Raw genomic sequence first — 18951 nt, 5'->3', positions numbered from 1 at the left:
AAAAATGCACATAGAATTGTTTGACTGTCTAAACCTTGTGATAATTTGAAATGCAAAACCTGTCTGTTTAAATATGGGGTGTCCGTGAGCTGCTTAGGGAGACATGCTCCTAAGAAGACCTTCAAGCCACTTGCTGCACATCCTGGAGGGTTATGCTCATGTGAACTCCCAGTATACAGGCAGCAATGCTGCTATTCTAATTGTTATGCTATTGGCTGCATTAATGGGTTAATGTGTTCTTTATACATGGAAACTTTGTAACTTGGAATCAATAAATGTTCAATTCTGTTCAAGAGCCATTCAAGTTTTGATTATACTTTATCGATAATAATTGATAAGGATAATAATAGGATCAATAAAACCACAAGAGAGACCAGAAGAGAGACGTTCATTCTGCTCTGCCAGTTGTACTATTTTGTAACTTCGGAGACCTACAGTTTAAGTATTCTGTATAGATAAATACTAAACTTAAATTATTACTAATTGCTTACCCTCCACGCTCTGTGTTAGGGAATTGTGTACTGCATGTGTGCTTTTTATGTATGGGCAATGATTTTGAGGTTGTTGCAATAACAGTGAACTGTTTATTTTAAAACTTGTAATTTTACCGTGATTGTATTACTATCATTGTGCAATTAGCCTTCTATAAATAAGTGTAGCAGGATAGTCTGGTCAGTTTAAAGTGCGTGTCGCTTGTTGGTAGTTAAGTATTTTCAGTAGAAGTGCACAGGATATATGTTGAGATATTTATTTTGTAAGAAGTTATATTTAAGAATTGTTTAGTTTTATTATTTTTCACTTAAACCATTTGATTTGTGTTAAACTGCACATTGGATTTTTTTTTTTTTTTAAGTATTGTGTTGTTTACATTGCTACTAAGGACTGGGTCTTTTGATGGTAACTTGGCGATCGCAGCTACATGTAAATCACTGCTGTTACATTGTAATTATTGCTGTTATATCAAAACCATTTTTGGTGTATTGGCACCCTTGCTGCTACATAGAAATTATTGCTGCTATATCTAAATTATTGCTGATATCTCTAAATTGTTAATTGGAAACAATCACTGCTAAATTGAATTGCCTTGTGTTCTAATAAACTTTTAATTGTTTTCTGGTCATGTGTTTGGGAGTAATGCTAGTATCGGCATAAGTCCTTGCTCAATTAAACGAATCAGGATTGTCTTTGTCTCCCTATTATAATTGGGAGTGGCGTAGTGGATACATTTAAACACATTTTTAATTAAGTGATAGGTGTTAAAGCCTGTTACAAAAGCTCATTTCAAAGCATTGTTGAAATTAATATATTATAAACGTTAATGTTCTTTTTCCCTCTGTGCATCTGTGAGTAGAAAATGATTGTGATTCCAAAACTTAGTTAAAGCTTCAAGGATACCTTTTATTCACATAGTAACGGTGCTGGGGACTCCCCTCCCCCCACAGACTGAAGAGAGTTCAAAGATACAATACAATGTTTGATTTAATGTAGACTTAACCATAGCACATCATCCCTTTCTCTTAACATATCAGAAAAGACAATTACATACTGGTGCAAGTTTTGCAAGCCTCCTATCAACCAATAATATTATTGGTCACGTGGGGCCTTGCTCCCAAGGCAATAAAACTAAATCTTAGTTTAAGCTAGTTTAAGCTGTGGTAAAGGACATTTAGACAGAGGTGCCATTTCCCCTTGAAACAGAGAATAAAATGGAATCACCTTTCAAGTTGACATAAAATTTAGGAACACTAAAGCATTCCTGCCACCTGGCTGCTTAATTAATATTGAACCCATATTGTCTCCAAATTAGTTTAGTCTATGAAATCTAGTTAATTGTTTTAACTATCCAGTTTCTTTAAAGTCTGTGTTTCCAATAAGCATAGGAAGATATTTTTTTATCCTTTACACTTTTGCCATTTTCAAGTCTCGCACCATCCCTGTGTAACTCAGATTCAGGTATTTATTATTATTATTATTATTATTATTATTATTATTATTATTATTATTATTATAAGAACATTATGTAGTGGGAAATGTGGATTGCCTCCTGTAGATTTATTACCAGTATATGTGTACTCTACTGACATTTTGATTGAATTCTTTTTTATACCATTGTGTGGTATAAAGTTGTGGATTTTAGCTCAGTATGTATGTAAATATATATGCTGTCAAAAAATGTTTAGAAAATATAGCATGGACAGTGTAAAGTGTTGAATTTTGGTGGGTTTTTTTTGTATCTTTAATGATATGTCTTAGATTTTGTTTTGTTTCTTTCGTTTTTTTTATTTAATTTTTTTGGTGGCCAAATGAAGCAGGCTGCACTTGCTGTTCTTCGACAAACCTAAAAACTTATTGTAAACGCAGGTTAAGAAAGTTGCATGGCCAAAGCCAAATCGGAAAGCTGACAGACACATCTAAATGTCATGTAAACCATGACACTGCTATTTAAAAAACATGAATTCCTAGTTTCTATTCTTTGTCAATCCACAGCAAAAATGATATTCCTCTTTGAAATGTATCAGAATCCAGACTCAACAAAACAGTGTCAAGGACCTATTTATTCCTTTCCCTCGACAATCTATTAATTTTGTTTCCTATTCTGTCTTCTCTTTCCTTCTCTCTGTCTTCATTGTGTTTCCTATTCTGTCTTCTCTATGTCTTCATTGTGTTTACTATTCTCTCTTCTCTCTGTATTCAATGTGTTTCCTATTCTGTCGTCTCTCTCTCTTCATTGTTTCATATTCTGTCTTCTCTCTGTCTTAACTGTGTTTCCTATTCTGTCTTCATTGTATTTCCTATTCTGTCTTCTTTCTGTATTCAATGTGTTTACTATTCTATCTCCTCTCCCTCTCTCTGTCTTCATTGTGTTTTCTATTTTGTCTTCATTGCATTTACTATTCTGTCTTCTCTCCCTCTCTCTGTATTCATTGCCGTATGCAAGTAATGCGTCGTATGCAATTCTTCGATTTTCCACGGGAAGTATGAATTAACGTATAAAGCAGAGGCAGGATTGCGGCTGAGAACACCCGCAACACTTCATTGTGTTTACTGTCTGTATTCACTGTGTTTCCTATTCTGTCTTCTCTCTGTCTTCATTGTGTTTCCTATTCTGTCTTCATTGTGTTTCCTATTCTGCCTTCTCTCTGTCGTTATTGTGTTTCCTATTCTGTCTTCTCTTTGTATTCATTGTGTTTTCAACAGTTGAACAGTTGAACAGCTAAACTGCTAAACAGCACAGAAATGACACCTGAAAATGTGACAAATTATACAATCAATTACTCGCAGCTCCTACTGAAGCAGAAAGTATTCATTTTTGTAGAGTGTGAGTTGCACCATAGGAAAGCTGAAAAGTCCTACACACAGCTGCCACACAATGTACAAAGGGCTAGAGATAATCAGGACTGTCATGTGATATGTGTTGATCTGCAATCTGTAACTTAATGCTCAGTCTTCCACATTGTAAAGTGTGTTATAAACGGCAGCTGTCAAACTGCATGGTACTGAAGAACCAGCAACAGAGTGTGTCTAGCATAAAAGTATTACCCGCAGAGGATCACTGAAAGTGGCAAGCTGCATCTCTAAATAGGTAGACAAAATTCACTCCCTTGGCCAAAGCAAAAGCACAGAACTGTGGGTAAAACAGAATACTGAACCTAATTTCTCTTTTCTTTCTATGTGCTACGCTACCCAAGTTGAGCAGACGTTTATGGTTTCTAGAAATTCCTTTCTATCTTGTGAGCGATCATTTTCACTTGCTGTCATAGCAAAGAGATGGATGGTTGACTGAAGACATGAAGACTTCAAGAAGCTTCTGACTGTTCTGAAGTGTCTTTCTGTTTTGCAAAGTCACCACTATCATGTGACTCAAGTTCTCAGGTATACATAAGGAAATAGTCCAGTGGGAGACATTTTTAGAGGTTAATTGTTTGTTTGTTTATTTGTTTTTTTACAAGGGAATAGGATTTGTGACTTTGCATAATACATGTTATAAAAACATATAACATGTATTATATTCTAACATATTCAAGTATTTTAAAACATGTCTGCAGATCAGTAAAATATATTTCAGGATTTATTGTTGTATGTATGTCTTTTTGAGTGAATCTAAAAGTGAATTGCTAGTTATCACATTGTATACATTTTAAATAAAAAGAATAAATATACTGAAAATATGTTTTGCTGTTATGAAGTTTTATTTATATTATTTTGTCTCTTCATCCAAGGATCTCTGGCATCTTTACTCAAAGAGAGCCACAGTCATATTTAGCTCAAATCCACCTAGTTGGTAGTCTGGCAATTGTTACAGAGCTGTTCTGACTGCTGCAGCAAATGGTGGTGGCGGGATTTAGTGTGGGTTGTAGGACTGGGGGCAGCCATGTTAGGTGTGCCGAATTGAGACAGACTGTATAGACAAAATAATAAAAAGATTACTTATGGCATGGTTGTGGCCAACAGCAACCCTGAAATTATTGTAACAGCACATAGCTGTTTGTTATTGTTTAGGTACATATCGGGCCTTCAGTGCCAATAAACTTGGTGTTCAACCCAGTTCAGCCTCCTAGTCACTGTGATTCCAGAGTACGTTACAATACATAGACTCAAACAAAAGTTTTCTATGATATTCTTAAATTAAAGCACTGAAAGCATAGGGGAGCACAGTTAAGGGTACAGGCGAGTACAAACATGGTAAACTGGAGAATTTCCATGCAAATTTACTATGGTAAACATACATATATAGAAACAAGCTTAGTTTTGTTCATGCTTTCAGTTTCTGGGGACCCTTTCTTTTAGATCTACGTGTTGGCTTGTTTTCGCTGTGCCCAGGGTCTGCACTGAATTTAACACATCACATTCAGTTTGTCCTGTTTGTTTTTTTTTTATTTTCCGTAATCCTCCTAAAGGCCATGCTATTATTTTTCTTATGTCAAGTGTCTATCACTTACTGTGTCCTGGGGAATTTATTTTGTTAGTTATTTCTTTCCATGTTTCTTTTCTTAATCTTTTTTTTTTTTGGACTTGCAAAGTGTTAAATAATATTTCTTGATTTTTTTTTTTTTTTTTTTTTTTCCATTTCGTTAACAGGTCAATTTTGTGGACATTTGTTTTCCTTTTCGGCCAGTGTCATAGTTACATCAAGGTCTGAGTCTGCAAAGTCATAGCTCAATCCTATTATATTTGCTTACTACTTCTTTCTGTTCACTATACCACTCATTTATATTTGCCAGAAGGAAGTTCTAAATCTTGACTTTTGGTGTTGCAAATCTATTTATAATGAGATGCAAATTACGATCTGTCCTGTATAAGCAGCAGTAATTTATACTGTTTGCAAAAACTTGCGTGATATTATGGTAGTGTAAACGAAAAAGAGCTGTTTAGTACTGTAACAACGCGAGCAGCCATGTACAGTCTTTATTTTAGAATGGGGTTTCCCCCTCCACCCCTGTACTGTGTTTTGGGTTTATTTATTATTTACTGTATTTGTATATATGACGGTGAACTGCCATGTGTTTTCTTTATTGTTTTTGTGTATATTTTGTTTTTGCAGCATGGATGGGAAGCCCATCCACATTAATTAAACCTCATACAGAAGGTGGCCATCTTCCGAATTAATTAAGTGATTAATTTGTTGCTAATTGGGAGATGGTTATCTGTATAAATACCTGCAGCTCTCTGCACTCTGGGTGGGTGGGGAGGTGGAGAACGGGAGAGCGAGAGGAGAGAGATTAATTTAAATGAAAGATTTAGGATCAGTGAAGGCGATTGCCCAGCCTGACCTGGATCGTTGTTATTATACTGTGTTAGTAATTTGTTTTTGTTTGAATATTTATTTTCTGTGCTCTGTGAGCAGTGTTTATTTTTGTTTGACTATTTTATTTATTTTTTGTACTTAATAAACGGCATGTGCAAAAAGGAATGGAAAGGTATGAGAACTGGCTAAGAGACTCCAGTACCCTGCTGTGGCTACAAAGAGAGGGGAGACATCTGCTGGGGAACAGCCACCTGGATATCCTCCTGGATTTTGTCCAGCTGAAGCCAGAAGTCCAATGGAAGGCCATCACCAGAGGGTTTCCAGGGTTGATGGTTACCTTGGAGAGGATGACCCAGATTGTGGAATAGGTTTACGAGGAACAGGAGAGCAAAGACCTGGAGTGGGAGGAGCCTGAATGTCCTGCGCCTGAGTGGGAGGAGCCCAAACGTCCTGCACCTGAGTGGGAGAAGCCCGAACGTCCTGCACCTGAGTGGGAGAAGCCTGAATGTCCTGCACCTGAGTGGGAGGAGCCCGAATGTCCACAGCCCAAGAGGGGGGAGTCGGTGCGTCCACAGCCCAAAAGGGGGGAGTTGGTGCATCCACAGCCCAAGAGGGGGGAGTCGGTGCATCCACAGCCCAAGAGGGGGGAAGCCAGTGCATCCACAGCCCAGGTACCCACCAGCAGAGAGAGAATACCTGCTGGGAGGACTGCTTGTCACTCCAACCTCCACCAACAGAGGGAGAATACCTGCTGGTTCCACCTCCACCTCTGTGGGAGGACTGCTTGTCACTCCCACCTCCACCATCAGAGGGAGAATACCTGCTAATAAATGAATACAAAAAATTACTGTATTTACAGTATAATCGTAAATCTCGAAAAACTACTCCTAAATCTTTTGCAGTCATTTTTGTATTACTTTAGTATAAATACATGTTAATTTGGATTCATATGTTGTTTTTTTCTGACTTTGACCAAAAAGACATACATTTGCCCGTTTTCCCATTGGAAATAGTGATATTTTGAAATATCACTGTCCTGGTCATAAAAGCAAAGTTTGTGGGGAATAATAGCCATTTTCTATACTTCTGAGGCATAAGCAATTAGGAAATAACACTTACTACCCAGGAACAAAAATTGTGTTACATAGTGTTATTCCAGACCCCTCTTCCGGGACATTGAAACTGAGGGGGTAGGTGGCTGTTGGGGCCATGTGTGCTTTGCACAAGGGGGGGGGGGGGTATGTAACAGGGCAAGTAGCCCTATACAGTGTTTATTTTAGAACAGGGTTTACCCCATCCATCACTGTACTGTGTTTTGGGTTTATTTGTGCTGTATTTGTATATATGACGGTGAACTACCGTGCATTTTCTTTATTGCTTTTTTTGTATATTTTGTTTTTGCAGCGTGGATGGGAAGCCCATCCACATTAATTAAAACTCGTGCAGGAGGTTGCCATCTCCCGAATTAATTAAGTGATTAATTTTTTGCTAATTGGGAGATGGTCATCTGTATAAATACCTGCAGCTCTCCGCACTCTGGGCGGGTGTTCAGAGGTGGAGAATGTGAGAGCGAGAGAAGAGAGATTAATTTAAAAGAAAGATTTAGGATCAGTGAAGGCGATTGCCCAGCCTGACCTGGATATTAGTTATTATACTGTGTTCGTGATTTGTTTTTGTTTGAATATTTATTTTCTGTGCTCTGTGAGCAGTGTTTATCTTTGTTTTACTATTTTATTTATTTCTGTATTTAATAAACAGCGAGCGTGGCGCGCCTTTGAACTGCAGTACCTACCTTTGTGTTTTTGTTCCGCCTTCTGGCCTGACATCATCGCAACGCCATTTCCTGCCACAAGTACATTACACACAAAAATTGTACAAAGGACAGAGTCTACAAATTCGCAGTATTTACTAACACGTAAATAATATTAGTACATAGAGCCCACTATCTCTACAAATGGTATCTCAATGGTATCTATATGGTTTAGACAAGCAAACCTGGTTATCCGTCATGCTTCTCTGTTTTTCTATTAAGCACTTTTTTGCAAATCTACCTTTCTCTAAATAAGTTTTAAAAGTAATATGTAGGTGATGTCTATTCTTAAATGAAGATATGATGACATTTTGGAATAATGAATCCACGCATCTTGGAAACAACATGTATCACAAAAAAATTGAACATTACAAAAAAGAAAAAGCTTTTAGTGGACAGTAGGGGAAAACTCAAAAGGCACCCCCAGCTGTGCCTGTTTATATCTGTTGAGCGTTTTATATCTCTCTGATCACAAGCTGTAACTGCCACAAGGGAGCCTGTGGCAATAGCAGCCACATCTCAAGTACCAGCTGCTGTGTATCAAAGTGATTATCTCTTTACAGTGCCAACAGACTCTTATAAGACATTTTAATTATTAACTATCAAGAGTTTTTACAACAAGTTAACTAAACAAAAAATATATCACATGCATGCTTCATAATTGTAGTCTACCATCTTTTTATAATAATAATAATAATAATAATAATAATAATAATAATAATAATAATAATAATAATAATTACTTATTAATAATTACTTATTAATAATTATGAAAACCTGTTATTTTGTATTGCTCTTGCTAGTGTAAATTACACTTACACTTTCAGGATATCCAATGTTTTTTCTTTTTTTTTTACATAATTGTCACTCGGTTGAATAAATAACTTAATTTAATTGGTGTGTTTTTGCTAATATTAACTGGATTTTAACAGCATTTGTAAACCTCTGACAGCAGTGCATGTTTCAATAGCCCTCCTAGTTCCTAGTTTCCCACAAGATGAAATGTGTATTTGAATGGACTTCACTCTCATCCTCTCTTTGTACTGGCTAGGCAGCATCGGTCTGAAACTTTTTATTTACCATTCATTGCACACTCGCATCAAATATTACTTTTACTAGCTTTAGGGTTACTTAGTCGGGACATTCATCCCAACCCAGGTCCCCTTCAAATCCTTAATACTGTATGTCTGGATTATTTTTTAATGCTAGGAGTATACACTTGCAGCTATGGCTTAAATCCTAATCAAGTTTTGGAGTCTATTACAGGACCCTTCAGCAAACTCATTTCCATTGCTGTATTCCAGTTTAGTTAGGGTTTCACGTTTGATGTGCACTGGTTGTGAGTTGTTAATATTTCATGTCTGATGTGCACTGGTTGTGAGTTGCTATTGATTGGTGATTTCAAAGTTTGGATAATTTGATTTTACAGATCTTCAAAATAGCCTAGAAAGTTTACATCTATGCCAGCTTTTTAGTCAGTCTACCAATAATAACAAATTTGGGCTACTTTAATTGACCATGCTTACACCTCAAATGTTAATCTGTTCTGTTCATTTATTTCAGTTGAAGCTCCATTAGGTTCCTCTGATCACAGTATAATTAGAATGAGTTTTAATAATATCATTTCTCCAGCATATTTAGGCTTGCATTCCATCTGTTTTTTATAAATTGGTTGATTGGTTCCATCAAAATTGATATACTGTACTGCAATTTCCAAACCACGGTTGTCAGCTAAACTAAAAAGTACTAGGACTAAAGAGAAGTTGTTTAGACATGCCAAATGATGCTACATTATATAAATCCAATAATAATAATAATAGCTCTTCACCATGATATTAACCCTTTGCTGTCCTTTGTCGGACCAGGTCCGACATAACAAATTTCCCTTTCCAGTCCAATGTGGGACCCTGTCCGACATCATCAAAAGACGGAAAGCATAGGTCTTTAGTCCTTTTCTCTCCAGAAAAAGCCGAGAAAACCTTTCAATGGCCAAGTGAGACCAACAGGAGCCGAATGAAGTCGAAAAAAAGGGCGTATCTGAGCAATACAGTAGCCCCATGCACCACAGAGATAGCACAGACACAAACAAAGGAGATAGCTGCTTCCGCATTCAGCATTCAAAGAATATTGCAGACATTTCCAGAGCTTTTTGAGATGTTATTGCAATAAAATAATGACTTGGATCACATTATTAAGGAGTTTGGTGATACAATTAGTGATCAGGAGAGGATTTATCAGTATGCACATTTATAAAGAGGTATGTGAAAAATACAGTGAACAAGGAGTGGAGCTTGGCTGGAGATGCAGTACTGATGTCCTTTTGCCATGTACTTCCTTTTAAACCTGTTTTACTCTGAAAAAATATTTTTAACAGTACGGGTAAAATAAACAGCGAATGTGAAAATAAATTGGACCTGACGCTCCTGACAAGTGCTGAATAAATTGACTGCAAAGGGTTAATCTTATTTATGACTGGTTTGAAATATATATTATATAAGCCGAACATTTTCAAAACTAAATGTATGATTATTGCCTCATCTAGGGAGCCAGCTCCAATAATGCCTTTATCTAAGGAGTGGCTCCCAGACGGAAGAGTTGCTCATTACAAACCCTTAGGGTTTTGGGTATCTGATAACTTGCTCTAGACATACCATGGTGGTGATTTTGCTAAACCGAGAAGAGTTATGGGATTTACTTTTTTTATTCTGTTATCTAAAGCTAACAGTGCCATAGGAGGATTCCGTGGATGAGGCATATGAGAGAAAAAAAAAAAAAAAAAAAAAAACTCTGGTATTCTGAATTAGCCACTGAGGTGGAACAGCGGGTGTGGAGAGTGGGTTTATCCAGTAGAGGCAGGTTGTCTGAGATTCATCATGCACTCCATGACCCAGCTTCTCAGAGATATTGGATTCAGTGGACAGGAATTGCAACGTATAGTGAAGGCTCTATAGAGGAGGCAGAGACAAGTAACAACTGGCAATGGTTGAGGAGGAAAGATGCCAATTGGGTACCTCAAAAGAGAGGGGATGGATTAAGTTAACATCAATAAAAAGAAATGGATGGCCAAGGCAAGTGATAGGGAAGTTAACATCAATAGAAGTGGCTAAGTTAAGTAGACTGGGCTGGGTTGGGTGGAGGATGGAGGGGAGTGATATGGCATTCCTGTGGTGTCATGGGCTAGATGACAAAATACAGAAGATGGAAGGTGCCCATGTGATGACCACTGCGACCACCTAACCCATTCCATTCCACTGCCATGCTGAGGCGCTAGGGAGGCCACACTTTGGCTGATCCCTGGAGCCAATATTTTGTCTTCTTAGTCACTCCTCTCTTAAACCATTAAGTGGTTATTTTAGCTCACTTCTGTAAGGTTTTGCATTCATTGTGCTCTTAAAAAGCTGTGTTGAGAGGTCTCCACAGAATTGCTCTGAAAACCATTCCTTCTGCCCATCTGTGTTTGTATTATTTCTCTGGCACAGCCTTCAAGTTATGGAACCCCCTTACAAATTCCGTTGTGTCGTAATCAAGCCTCTCTGGGTTTAAATTTATGTGCTTCGGATAAACTTGTTTAAGTTGTAATTAAACTGTGTATATTTTATTGAGTATGAACTAAAAGTGAATAAATGGGTGTGGCAGGCTGGTGAGTGGATAGAGGCCCAGAGACAGTCTGCAGTTCAAAAAAATATACTTTTATTATAAATAAACACAAAATAAAAGTGCACAAGGGCAAAATAAAGGGATTTAAACACAAAACAACCAGTACAAAAAACAAACTTACAAAAATAAAGGTTTCCAGGCTGGGCAATGCCTTCACTGGATGAACACCACAAACACCACAAACACCACAAACACCAACCTGCTTCCTCAGCTCCCTCCTCCCAGATGAGAAGCAGAGGCCTCCTTTTTTGTCAGGTAGCTGGGCGCTGATTGATCGTTAATTAATCTAATCAACCCCAGCCACCTGAACACAATAAACCCAGGCAAGTAGGGGAAATTAACCCCATCCCTACCAATTTAAAAAGGGCAGAGCTTTGCTCTGCCACAATGGGCAAAAAATAAATAAACTAAAACTACAACTAAAGATATACAAAAATATAAATTTAGCAGCCTTGAGAAGCGAATAATTTTTTAGAGTGATACTTGTTTTAAAACTAATGGTTATATTAATATTCTGTGGCTTATGTTTGCTTTATTCTCTCTTCTAATTCTCTTAAGATTTGTGAAGGAAGTTTTTTCGTGAAGCTTTCTTCTTTCAATAGTACTTATCTATTTTGTGTTGACTTGCAGTGTAATATCCCTGGAGCAGTAGAAGTTAAAATGCTTTATATTCAGGCTTGACAAAAATAAACATAACAAAAAGGGCACGCTGGTCACCACTACTTAAACGATTAGCTACACCGAAGAGATACAAATCGCTCTGCAATGAAGTATAATCACACAGATAAATTCAAGTAGAACACATTGAACTTGAGTACAAACGAGAATACTCAAATACAGAAATAACTACAACACAAATTTTGGGGCAACCTTAAATGTCCTTATTACAAGTTGCTTGTTAACTTTGAGACATTTATGTATGTATAAACAGGCTTAAGAAATAACTGTATTGTTTACATTGTATGGCATAGGAGAGGGTACAATAGTACATATTTTAATAGTGTATGTAGCAAAAATGTAAAACTAGATGCCACATTATATTAAAAAAAATTAAAAAAATTCCAACACTAGCGAAATCAGCCAGTGCCGTCTGCGCAGAAGCAGCAAATTTAAAAATCTGGCTGAATTACTGAGGAAAAGACAGTGAAGAGTAGAAAGAAGTAGTGATGTGTATTTGATGAGTTTTTTGGAATCGGGTCCGAACTGGGTATCTGCCATTGGAAGCAGATATCTGTCACTGGAACCGAGTATCTGTCACTGGAACTGGGTATCTGTCATTGGAACCGGATATCTGTCACTGGAACTGGGTATCTGTCACTGGAACTGGGTATCTGTCACTGGAACTGGGTATCTGTCATTGGAACCGGGTATCTGTCACTGGAACTGGGTATCTGTCATTGGAACTGGGTATCTGTCACTGGAACTGGGTATCTGTCATTGGAACTGGGTATCTGTCACTGGAACTGGGTATCTGTCATTGGAACCGGATATCTGTCATTGGAACCGGGTATCTGTCACTGGAACTGGGTATCTGTCATTGGAACCGGGTATCTGTCACTGGAACCGGGTATCTGTCATTGGAACTGGATATTTCGATTCGAATTCTCAAGGGGATGGGGTGACATCTTATCAATCTATCAATATTTATTTTATATAGCACCTTTCATAGTGGACCACCATTGCAATGTGCTTTACAAGATACTTATAAACATATGTGCCGGGTTGTATGTGCCGTGGTGCCCAAGCTCCACCAATATTCTGGAATGTGGGTCCAGCTCCACCAGTGTTTGAACTTATATATACTTAAGGCTGAGATGATGCATCGATGTATAGATGTATTCTATCATTTGACAACTATCGATAGTCAAGCCTGTGAATTGTTTTTGTGTAAAGGGTTTAAGTAAAAGAAAGCTTTAATTATAAAATTTGGAATTAGCAATTATTTTTTGCATTAAGCACATAGCTTCTCTGCTCCCCTCAAGTCTGACTGACTGAATCAGCATGCGAGCTAAGCTTCTCCTCCCTGCCCCGCCCCGTGGGAAAAAATAAATAAATAAATAAATAATAACAAAAAAAAATTAATATATATAGCAAAAAAGAAGGGAGGTCATGATTGTCGGGAACTCCATATTGAGAAAGACAGCAAGTTCAGTGCGCAGTCTGGACCCCTTTATAACGACAATGTTCTGCCTTCCGGGAGCCTTTTTCACACGTGGACAGGCTCCTAGAATGAATGGGAGATGATGCAGTAGTAGTCGTTCACATCAGTACAAACAACGCTGAAAGAGACAGATCAAGATGAAAACAAATTCAGAGAGCTAGGAAGGAAATTAAAAGACAAGACCAATCTAAATGCATGGCTAAAATCATGCTGCACATGGGAAGGCTTCACCTTCCTTGAACATTGGATCACATTCCACAACAAGGACTATCTATACAGGTGGCACAGACTGCACTTAAATAAAAAGGGAACCAATCCACTCAGAGAAAGGATCCTCAAGGAGCTTCAGAAGCATTTAAACTAGAAAGGAAGGTGGAGAAATCAGCAAGTAAACAGAAGGGAGACTACATCAAAACAAGGGCAACAACTTGGGTAAGATAGCCATTAAATGTATTTATCTAAATGCTAGAAGTCTCAAAAATATGAATCTACTCCACTAACAAGTAACTACGATGTGATAGGTGTTACAGAAACTTGGTTAACCAAGAGTGATGGAGACAAATATATGTGCTTTATAAAACCACAAAAGTAACAACTAAAGCTAAGGTCTACAATTTTAAAAAGACCAACTATGAGGGAATGAAGAAGACTAACAGAAGTAGATTGGAGTAACATAGTGTAGCAGGTGCTACTGATTTTACTATATTTAACCAGCACTATCGACCCATATGTTTCACACATGCTATTGATTTAATGTTCCGAATTATTACTGATCGATATGTTTAATAAATGCTACTGCTTATTATGTAAATACTACTGGCCAAGATGTTTAAGTACCATTGATATAATAAGCTTAACAAGCATAATTGATCTACACAATTAACAGGTGTGACAGATTTCAAGATCACAAAAACGTGTTGATTATTTGGTTACACTTCCCTTTTAAAAGCAGTGTGTTTCTTTATTATATGATAGTACACATTTCCCATGGTAGCTGTCTTCCCGATTGTCTGTCCAGCATTTGGCGAATTAAGGTAGGTTGGTTACATTTCCCCTCTGCTCAGTAAGATTCTTTTACTTGGATAATTATTTTTAACTGCGGTTTTATTTTAGTTCCGGTATCTATAAGGTGGGCCATCAGATGATTTGAATGTGGATTCACCTGAGGTAATTTTATTTGTCTAGGGGTAATTGTACGGTTGGTTTATGTATTCTAGAGATTTCAGCTCACCTGACGGATTGTGATTTTTAGTTCTATTGCGATAAATGCATTTGTGTGTGGACGCTGCTAATCTTTGTTTTCTTTTCATAGGACAAAGAGCGCCTTCTACTGTTTTTTAGTTTTTATACGGTTTCCTATAGTAACTTTACCAACGTGTGTGACTCTTAATGGCTGCATGAGAATTCTGTGAATAACTTTACGTACTATTTGTCCATGGTTTATATTGAAACTATAGCTTTTGTGGAGGTTTTTGTGAGGGCGGTGCATTCCCGATTGCCTCGACAGTGATAGTCACAAGGTGTTTTGCTATGGTACTGGGTGGAGCACTGCATTAAGCAAGTTATATTGTGTTATTGTTGGTTGATTTATACACTTTTGATCATTTTGTAGTCTAAATTGATTTTCGTTTTTATTTTTTGACACAGGGTTTCTTTTTTTTTTTTGTGTGTGATTGTTCATGAGGTGGCTTTATCGTTCTCCTGGCTTTTGGTGGTTGGTTGCCTTTAACAAACTCTACAATTAAATACTACTGAATTCACTATCATTAAGAACCATTTAAATACTATCTATTTGAACCTTTATACTAAATATTATTGCTTTTTGCTACCATTAAATACTCCCTATTTGAATAGAGTGCTTTGTTAATTGTTTTTAACTTGTACTTGATTTAATTCGAGGTTGTTCACATTTTATAAATAAATTCTGTTTCAAACTGTACCAACCCTTCTACTTTTATTTATTTCAAGGATTCTTATGTTGGGATTTTGGTCTTAAATTTCATTCTTAGGAGTTCCCCTCTCCTATATACTAAAAGGGGGTGGTGTCGTCCAGTATATTTGTCATCAAGTGTTAAAAGTTACATTGGAAAAGACTATTGGGTTGCAGTTGGCAAGTGTAAAATGCTAAAGAAGGGTTTAAAACCTTTTATTTCCATTGTGTTATTTGTAGTTTTAACACTTCTGTGTGTAAAAACTACAATTATGACCTGTGAGGTAAGCTGCACGCAGACACTGAAGCAAGCCGTTAGCAATAATTGAATTAAGAAACACATAGGAGAGAGATGTTTCTGTTCAGGGTGTGGAGCAGTAGGAATAGTGTGTGGCCGTGGAGACAGTAAGCCATGGAAACTTCATTTTGCAGCAACCAGTTCACCTGTTTGGAGAACGACAATGGGAGCAAAGCAGCCATCTGTACAAAGGGAACGCTATAACTACAAGTAGGTCTAATCATTTACAGTGTGTGTTTTTAAACTACTGGGATTGTTCTTAAAGTCTACAGTGTGTTACAGACCTGGAACATTTTACAGCAGTTAATGTATCCTGTGTGTGTATACTTTCAATATTGCAAGAAAATACAGTGTGTTTAAAAAGGACGGTATGGGAGGGGATTGCAGCAAGTAGTGTGTTGCAAGGGACCATCCATAAAATAAATTGTTGAAGAAACGAAGACAGATTGTTTGCCATTTGCACGGGGGAGTGGGTGCAAATATACAAACACAAGAGACTGTTTTGTTGCAACTAAGGTTTATTTTCAATTAACTTTGTACTTTGTATTGTTGAAAGGAGAACATCCAAGACACTAGGAGGGGCCAGAGCTTCACAGTTGCCAGCACATCCACAATACTTACCTGGAGTGGCTGCTGAAGAGTTTACCTGGATCATGTGGAATACAAACACAACAATATAAATAAAAAAGACATTGAGAATACCCTGTTCCTGTGAATTAAGTTTCCTGCAAATACTTCAATTACCTGTGTGATATCCTGAAGAGACTGTGCAACACTTTTATAGAATTGGGCACTGCTTACGTGGGCTAATTCTTTACATAGAAGAAAATACAAACAACGTTTAGATAGGGCCCAGATGATTGGACTATGTTTTTCTTTTGAGTTCACGAAAAGTACTTGAGTTTGATTTTCCACTGTAAAATAAACACTCACCATTGGTTCATCACTTCTGTTTCCTACATAGTTTTTAAAAGCACCTTCAGCCAACTTTCCCCAAATAGAGCAATCTAGCTCACAATTATATATAATCAGATTTGTAGGACTCGAGTCTGGGACTCAAACATCTGGGCTCTGTGACTCGGCAATATTAGTTTCTATTACATAACGCATTAAATGTTATAAGGAATAAATGCCAGCATGGTAAACAGGTAATTTTTTGGCTTTTAACAAGCTTTTATCTTTACTACTTTAAACCATGTTCTAATCTTTTTAAGCACTGTATAATTTGCATGCTTTATTTTGATGATCTCCCTGAATCTCTGGAATATAATTTATTTGTTTGCACTGAAAACAATAGAACATTGGACACCTTAATAATATTGAGTTTACTGAAAACAAAAATGAATGAAAAAAGAATAATTAGATAAGTTATAATCACACTTTGAGCTCAATTCATATCAGAAAGTCGCTGTGATTAAATATTATCTCCTTTGCTCCTAATCTCAACTCCTTCCCAGCACACGGCATCACTATTTGCAAGCAATGTCAATGAATTCACCTCATAAATTCAGGATAAAACTAGCCACTAAAGTCTCAAATTGAAAATTGCCTACCGTCAAACAGGTAGATATGTCAGAAGGACTGATTGATAGCAAAAAAAAAAAGAATACCCTAATACCACTTAATTTACCAAAATGAAAAAATGATATTATGGATGCGGGTAAAATACATTGGCCCGAGACCTTATCCGTGGGTACCCGACGGCTACCTGCGTGAGGCCGACTAGAAAAACATGAACAGTTACACGCATCCCAGTGCCGCAGATAGGAAGTGGCTGTGGCCACCTCCCCCCAAAAAGACAAGGCCACCAAACCGTGGATGAATAATAATAAATTTAAAATAAAATAAAATTAACGCGCTCCACAGTGGCACTCTGCCACCTATCCCCCAACCTCTCCAACTCGACCACTCACCCCACAGAACTAAATACGAACCACTCAGCACTCAGGTAATGAAAACCCCCCTACTTACATATTTTTTATTTTTTTAGGTGGAAACCTCAGGAAATCCGTGGCTGAGGGCAGCCCTTCCTCCAAGCTCTAAGCAGTCAGCTCCTGTTTCAGCTTCCCATCGCTTGACTGAGCAACCAAAACAAAAAGAAGCAACAAGAAAGAATAACACAGAGAGCTTTTATGTGCTTGCTGATGACATTTTGGCTAGGGGTTGACGACTCTTCCAGAAAATCAACCAAGTTTACAATAAAAATAATATTACATTTACTATTTAAGAACACAGTATATATACAGTTACAGGAATGTCTAAATCAGATTGGCAGATTTTACCCAAATTAAAGTCAAAGTAGATGCTGTAGTCAGAGATGAAAGTATATGACAGTGTATCGCCTGCAATCTGACAGCGTACCACTTTCTGACATTGCACAGGCCACGTTTTGGTATGCGTACAACATTCTGACGGTGTACCACTTTCTAACTCTACACCGGCTCTGTAGTCCAGATCATGGCTTCTATCAAAGTAAAAAACAACGTCCACAAACTTGAACTTGAAGCTTATATGTAAACTTCAGGGACATTCAAACAGTATTCCAATTCCAAAAGAAAAGAAGATAGTGACAGACAAGTTGAAAAAGGCATGCACATCAAAATCTTTTTTTTTTTTTTAAATGTATTATTATTATTATTTGTGCATTTTTCCTGAGGGATATCAGACAACCTCTGTTAGGTAATTTGTTCCCCCACTACTACCACTAGTTTAATGAAAATTGATTTGAGTTTGTTTCAAGGACTCGAGACTCGAAGTCAAGGACTTGTGACTTGGACCCTGACCCTGATGACTCAGACTCAGACGTGCCGAAGTGACGTTCACTGACAGTATATATATATATATATATATATATATATATATATATATACTATATATATTATATATATATATATAAAAAATAATGGGTAGTCATGTGACACTGTGACCAGTAAGTAGTGTGTGACATTGTAATGTACAAATGTTTAACACTGATAAGTAATTGTCATTCGTGTCAGATAGTACTAGGCTTGGCTGTCTGAGCTGGAGTCTGATGTTTGATGTTGTTCTCTTCCAAAGCCATACAAAATAAGAAGTACCTCTAACATGAAGAGGATAAACTCTAAATTAATTCTTCTGTAATAAAAATAAGCTTCAAGCAGGATTTAAATAGTTCAGATAAAGAATACATATCATTGTATTCTCTCAACGTTTTACTCACACTACAAAAAGTATAACCTTAATACTACATAGATATTAAGTCTTGATACATAATAATATCATTAGTTGATGATTCTTGATTGGCACAGCTGTTCATTTGTTGTTCATCATATAAAACTGTGACAAAGTGCCCACCCCTGTGTATATTATC

Source organism: Polyodon spathula, chromosome 3 (assembly GCF_017654505.1).
Source record: "Polyodon spathula isolate WHYD16114869_AA chromosome 3, ASM1765450v1, whole genome shotgun sequence".
NCBI lineage: Eukaryota > Metazoa > Chordata > Actinopteri > Acipenseriformes > Polyodontidae > Polyodon > Polyodon spathula.
The sequence above is the reverse complement of the archived record's forward strand: the minus strand, read 5'-3'. Positions refer to the sequence as shown.